This window comes from Danio rerio, chromosome 16 (assembly GCF_052040795.2).
Source record: "Danio rerio strain M-AB ecotype USA chromosome 16, GRCz13ab, whole genome shotgun sequence".
Lineage (NCBI taxonomy): Eukaryota > Metazoa > Chordata > Actinopteri > Cypriniformes > Danionidae > Danio > Danio rerio.
Window position 1 is genome coordinate 12,598,322 of NC_141036.1, and position 7,885 is coordinate 12,606,206.

Consider the following 7,885-nt stretch of genomic DNA (forward strand, 5'->3'; position numbering starts at 1 on the left):
AACTTTTGCCGTGTAACATTCCACCATTATGGAGACTGTCTCTGTTTTGAGGTGCAGGATCCTCGATGGCTGTCCGATAAATGAGCAGTTGTTCTCCTCCAGTGAACACAAATACTGTATATTGCAGTGCTAATTTAAGACTCTTAAACGATAGCCTTTATTGTTTATGTGCAGTGACAGGCTGGTCAGACAGATACCACCACACCAGGTCAAAGCTTAAACCGTTGAAGTTGTTTTCATGACTTTTAACATGACTTAGTTTTTTGAGAATGAAAATTTGCACAAAGATATCATTTCAAGGCAAATGTTTATATGTGGTTAACTGCAAAAAAATCAAGCTGTTTGAAAAACGACACACAAAGTAAAGGTTAACGTAAAATAGCTAACTTTTTAATACCCATTGTGTGAATGACCGTTCAATGACCGTTCTGATAAACATTTGATTTGTTAATTTATCGGAATTCCTGTCAGCGGTACCAATGATTCATCTATGGCATTCGGGGATGAACTATAAGTTTGTAGTCTTCCTAGTTTTCAAGTTGTCATTATAAGCTGTACAAAGAGGACGTAAATGCTATTTACTAGTCTTGAAATACACGACCAACATAGCAAAACTTCTCTGGCCCAGATCTGGCCCACACAACCAGCTTTTGCTTGGCCCACATGCAGCAGTGAATTACGCGATACATGATTGGACCAAGTCTGGCTTCCATACAAGGGCCAAAAATGGACCACATCTGGGTCAAGTCTCAGCCAAGTTAATAACCCATAACTGGGCCAGATATGTTGGTGTGTCATGACTGCAATGAATTTAATAAACCCATGAAGCATTAGCTGCACTGTGGGCATGCTTTTTCTCAACGAAAATGTTTTCTTTACTTAAAATTAATTAATTTAAATGTATTTTAAAAGTGGGTCAAGACAGGCCAAACTTACGTGGCCCACATATACATTTTTAACATCTGGTAAAATTACTACATTTGATATCTGGCCCAAGTCTAGTATTCTGCCTTAAAGAAGGTGCCACCTCAGCCAAACCCAGTCTATATTTGGCCCACATGCTGTATGCCAGTGCCAGATGAACAGCTGCTGTGCCAGCTTTATGCCAAATCTGGGTTAGAATTCTTTGCTACCTGGGAAGTATCAATGACAGTCACATGGTCAGATTTAACATGAAAAAAACAACAATACAATCTCATGGAAGGTTGTAAATTTTTTAATTGTTGGCTAGTTCGTATGAATTCGTACGGATCTCATTTATACAATTTATTAGGATTTGCTCATCCTCCAATGATGATTGGGTTTAGAGATGGGGTTCTTTTTTAAATCGTACATTTTCATATGATGCTTGTATGACTTTGTACAAATTAGCCACTAAACTGACAAAATGTAAAAAAGTTACTCAGATAGAATACGAATGTGGGCCACTTTAGGCAGTTATGCGGCACTGGTGGTATTCCTTCGGCCTAGACAAAATTAATGTAAGCCTGAAGTGGCCCACCTGTACAATTGCAAAGTGGGGCCAGAGATTCAACTTCATATATGGGCCATTTAAGGCAAAGATTTGGCACTTATGGCAAAATGTAATCTGAATGTGAGCCTAAAAAGGCCCATGTGGAATATGATAAATTTGGCCCAAATGATGGAGGACAAATGTGGGCCACAGTTGGCAAAAATGTGGCATAGTCATTTAAGGGTAATCTGGTTCTAAACCAAAAGTGGCTCACATGTGTAAGTGCAAATGTGGCCCTGTTATCTTAAAACATATGTGGGCCACTTTTGGCAAATATTCAGCATAGTAAGCTCTGGCAATTGCGACTGTGAGCCTCATGTGGCCCAGTAAAAATATGGCAAATGTGGCCCAGTTATTTTAAAACATATGTGGGCCACTTTTGGCAAATATTCAGCATAGTAAGCTCTGGCAATTGCGACTGTGAGCCTCATGTGGCCCAGTAAAAATATGGCAAATGTGGCCCAGTTATTTTAAAACATATGTGGGCCACTTTTGGCAAATATTCAGCACAGTAAACTCTGGCTAATGCAGCCGTTAGCCTATCGTGGCCCAGAGTAGATATGGTAAATGTGGCTCAGTTATCCTAAAACAAATGTGGGCCACTTTTGGCAAATATTTGGCAGTTAGCTCTGGCTAACGTGGCTGTGAGCTTAAAACGGCCCAGAGAAGATATGGCAAATGTGGCCCAGTTATCTTAAAACATATGTGGGCCATTTAGACTAAAGTCACCATCATGGAGAAAAGGATTTGCTTTAGTTGGGCTCATAGCCCTGAACATTGTATTATTAATGTTCTTTTGGGCTGCTGTAACTTTTAAGAACTTAGCTTGAAAAGTTTAATCATTACAGCAAACAAGCCAAGTAAAAAAAAACAATAAAATTAAGTGAAGCACAACCTCACACAACCAGAATAAAAGCAAATTGTGGCGTAAAAAAGGATCAGTTCTGGTTCATTTGGTTGAATTCTGGCTAATATGTGGACAGGAGCGGACTGCCCCAGAGCCATCATTCCATGCGGTATGTGGTCCAGATGTAAGTGTCTGGTGTGGGCCGGATCTGGGCCAGAATAAAAGCAAACTGTGGCCCAGAATAGGGTCAGTTCTGGTTCATTTGGTTAAATTCTGGCTGATATGTGATATTGCGATGGCCTAATTAAGGCCTAGATCTGGCAAACAGGAGCGGACTGCCCAAGTGCCATCATTCCATGCGGTATGTCGGCTTGATTTGAGCCACATAAATTTTGCTAGCTGGGTAGGTTTCCTCTTGAGATCAGACTTAAAAATAAAACATCAAATGGAACTATTTTGTATTTTTAGGCTTTATCTAAAACATACAGTGGGAATGCTAAGTAAAACAGGACTAAATGTGTTGATCAAATTTGGCATTAGACTTGATGCCGACAAACAAAAACACAGAAAAAAGAAAGTGAACCATTTGGTCATGTTCACACATTTATAAGACCAAACTTGGTCTAAACAAACAGGCCTTACTGTTGGAGATTTTACAAATGACATTAGCAAACATCTAAAACAACAAGCCTTGCAATGGGCTTTTGTTAGCATCTTTAGCAGTTGATAACTTATGAAGAACTTATTAGTAAATGAGTCAAAACAATGGCAGGAATTCCTACAGCATAAACACAAATGGATCTGCTGCAAGTAGACAAATTTCCGATGGTTATATTGAAGTAATGGGCAACATGAAAATGACAAGGGAAAAAAAAAACAGGCATGCTTGTGCACCAAAGTTCAGATAGCAGCGTTTACACTGATTTAACTTAAATGGTTTTGTATCTTTAGATTCTCTATAAATGATAATCTGTATGCTTAGCAAACTAGAACCAAATGTGTTATTTTCCTTTTCAATCCAATTAAAAACACACTTTAAAACACACTTGCACCAACGTTTTGGAAATATCTTTAGACGCTGCATGCAGTTTGTTTCAGATGCTCGCATTACTGAGACAATTTGAGATTAACTGGACTGACTGTGTAATATAGGGCCATTTAAGGCATAATACATAGTGGTCAAACACCAGAGGCCTTCAAAAACAAGGCCTAATTGTATGTTTACATCAAAAGAAGAAATAAGTGATTTGGTTAACCAAGAGGACAGTGCTGTAGCTTAAACCTAATATGTATTTTCATATCAACTTAGTACATTTACATTTGCAAATAATTTAACATCTCAATGCTATTCAGTATTGTAAAGCTGGAGTTTCAGGTAAATTTGGATGGCATAAAAGAAAATCTTTGATGGTCAGAACAGGTACATGAGTCATAACGGTTGGTCAGAAAGGCACTATGGGATACTATCTATAGAGTGTTAGCTGGACCGCATGTTGTGAAGTAATGGATGTTTTTGTTTCTTCAGGGTGACTCAGTCTTGAGTTGTTTTGCATTAAAAAGCACACATTTGCTGGATGTTATTTTAGAGCTTCAAACAATCGTGTAATATTCGAGGCATGTGTTTTATGTTTGGGTGTTTCTCATTGTGTTGTAAGATGAGTAAGTTATTGATATGATCTACCAGACTGCAAACAACTTTTTTTATTTTTTTTATTTTGCTAAATTTAATGGACGGTTTAGTTCGGTTCAGCAAGGTCAAAGTGTGGCATGCGTTTTGCAAATATATTGCTTTTTACTAATCTATGTTGCATTCCATGACTTTTCCAAGACTTTTAGGTAAATAATGGCACATCCATGGTAAACAATGGTAAATGGTAAATTAGTATTAATAATAAACATTAAAATTTATTACAGTAAACGCATTTGCATTGCATTATCGTAAAATACTTATTACAATATCTAAAATACATTCAAAAAGCTATATATATATATATATATATATATATATATATATATATATATATATATATATATATATATATATATATATATATATATATATGACAGTTGAAGTAAGAATTCTTCTTTTTTAAGTATTTTCTAAATTGTTTAACAGAGCAAGGAAATTTTCACAGTATGTCTGATAATATTTTTTCTTCTGGAGAAATGCTTATTTGTTTTATTTCGGCTAGAATAAAAGCAGTTTTTAATTTTTTAAACATCATTTTAGGGTCAATATTATTAGCCCCTTTAAGCTATATTTTATCTTGATAATCTACAGAACAAACCATCTTTATACAATAACTTGCCTAACCCTAACCTGCCTAGTTATCCTAATTAACCTAGTTAAGCCTTTAAATGTCACTTTAAGCTGTATAGAAGTGTCTTGAAAAATATCTAGTATAATATTATTTACAGCCATCATGGCAAAGATAATATAAATCAATTATTAGAGATGAGATATTAAAACTATTATGTTTAGAAATGTGTTGAAAACATCCGTTAAACAGAAATTGGGAAAAAAAAGAAACAATAATAATTATTGAGGGGGGCTAATAATTATGACTTCAACTGTATACACACACACACACACACATACACATACATATATATATATATATATATATATATATATATATATATATATATATATATATATATATATATATACATATATATACATATATTGCAAAATACTTTACAATATCTAAAATACATCTAAAAAGCTATATATATATATATATATATATATACATTTTAATGTAATTTAGATATTGTAGTATTTTACGATATATATATATATATATATATATATATATATATATATATATATATATATATATATATATTTAATGGGGTATATGCAAAAGGACTTCATTTTCAGCAAGCCAGCTTAAGCTCTCCCAGTGAGGCATCATGCCATTACAAAATCGCCACGTTTACGATATGGTTTCTATAGCAAAAATCGAAGATCTTTATTATCTGATTGATATTTTTTGCAGCGTCATTGATGTGATCCTGTGAAGAGATGATGGCAAACACAGAGGACCTCAAGGACATCACAAACAAAGAGATGATGCCATCCATTGAAGACTTTTAGAGGTTTCCATAATCCTGGACCAGGCTGTATCCTGAGGAGATGTTGTAGTGGTCATGGAGGAGTTGAGAGCATCAGACTGATTCCTGAAAGACACCAGTGAAAGCCGATTCTGACCCGCTGGTGACCTACACATGCCTGCAGCTTCTCTAAGACGTCCAGCATTTTCCAGCCTCCGGCGCCTAGGCTGCAGCTCTGCACAAGAAGTTTGGCCAGAGGGCAAATGGTTGTGCTCAACTGAACCTGGTTTCTCTCAAGGTTTTTCCTTCACTTTTATCAATTGATGAAGTTTGTTCCTCACCACTGTCGCCACTGGCTTGCTTGGTTTGGGACTTGTGGAGCTGCACATCGATGAATTTGCTCTTTAGTGTTTGGACTTCCAGCAGTGAAAATTAAACCACACTGAACTAAACTAAACTGATCTTAAACTCTGAGAACTGAACGGACACAACTGTGATTGGCAGTTTTTGGCCATTAGGATGACTGGTTTAACTTTACAATAACACTAATTAAGATTTTAGAACAATATTGGGAGTAGATTGAGGAGATAGAAAAAGGAAGAGAGGGTAATGAGAGAAAGCCTTTAAATATTTAGCATAGCCCTAGCCGAAGGATCCATATCACTCTTTTTCACTACCATCCATAAGAATCGCTTCCCAGGCTTCTTCTTCTTCAGCAAATACAAAATGCAGTAGGAAATGATTGACACAGTCTACTGTGAGAGTCAGACTCTTCATGCTGGACAGTTTGCTAAACACTCATTCAGTGATTCATTTACAAAAGGATGGCTTGGTCGGGTGTGGAATTTCCTAGCTTGAAATCATCTCCCAGTCCATCCTCTGAATAGGAGTGAAGGAGAGGTGCAGCTGAAACTGCGAGGTGCCTTTTTACACCACACAGAGAACATTACATGAAGGATCCCACAATAGTCTAATCAATAATAATCAATTAAAATATATTCAAGTGTACAGATGTTTGTTCAACAAATTTCAGCGAGTTATAAAAAATATTAAATGTGTTCATTTGTTTTTCTAAAGCTATATGGACTGGAAAATGCAATGTCAAGATCCATTTCCATGACCGTACGAACTATGAAGACAATATTTTGTGTACCATGAAGTGTACCATGTAGGTGCTCAGTGACAGAAGTAAGTGGGTGTGCACATTTTATTGCAACATATGGGTATTCATGTAACATATGGGTAGTTCACACATAATATGCACACAGGCTTTCTATCAGTAACCCATCAAGATTCATATGAAAGGTTATATTTTAATTCCTGCCACCATTCATCATTTATTCATTTACTTATTATTGTAATTATTATTATTACTATCATTATTATTATTATTTTAATTTAATTTATAGCTTCACTGCTATACATTTTTGTGAAAAAAAAACAATACAGTAAACATTTTTTTTAAAATTAAAAATCAACTTTAAGGGCCCTATCATACACCCAGCACAATAAGGCGCAAGACGTGTTTGGAAAGATTTGTTGCTATTTTCAGACCAGCTCAAACCAAATTTTCATGTTTTGCGCCACATTGTTTAAATAGCAAATGTATTTGTGCCATTTTGTGGATTCATGAGTGTGCTGGTCTAGAAAGGAGGTGTGTTAAGGCGCAATGTTGGCACGTTGCTATTTTGATAAACGAAAATAGGCTGGAGCACTGACCATCTAAAAGTCTAAATCCAGCTCAGAGAGTGTTAGTTATGTGCCAATGTGGGTTAAAATGTTTACACATTGCTTAATACTCACAGGATGTACAGCAATACACAAATATCCATGAATCAAAAAATTCATGAATTAAAATGTTACAAAAATTTATATTTTCAACATGAATATAAAAACAACTGCCTCCATGCCTTCTTCAGGGGGCTTTTTTCAGTGTAATCATGACAATTTGCTTTTGTATAATGCTATCAGTAGCAGTATTATTTATTATATGCATATTTATATTTGTAAAAAAACAAAAACAAGCTTAGGTTTGTCCATTTGTCAGGTTTTGGAGACGTATGCATCACCATATGGGGCATAAAAATAGGCCGTGTGTTTGGATAAACCTGTGTGTTTGACCACACTTCGTTATTATTGCTCATTTATTAATTTGCTGGAAATTGCGTACAACACTGTGTTCTTATTCACGAAAGTAAAGGAGTAAAGAGTAAAAGTAAAGAGAAAGTAAAGAGGCCAAATTGAAGAGGTTTGTTTTTTATCTTCGCTCTACAGATGATCTGTTTAACTGTTTTCTCGCTAGTTAAGCGTTCAGTTTTTCCACTTACAAATTCCGACATGTAAATAGCAAATGAGCCATGGCGTGACACAACTGACTCTTAAAGGGAATGGGAGATGAGACTCTGATTGGTTTAATTCACGTTATGCTCAAAACACAGTAGGGATGCAGCGATATGGATTTTTTGGCC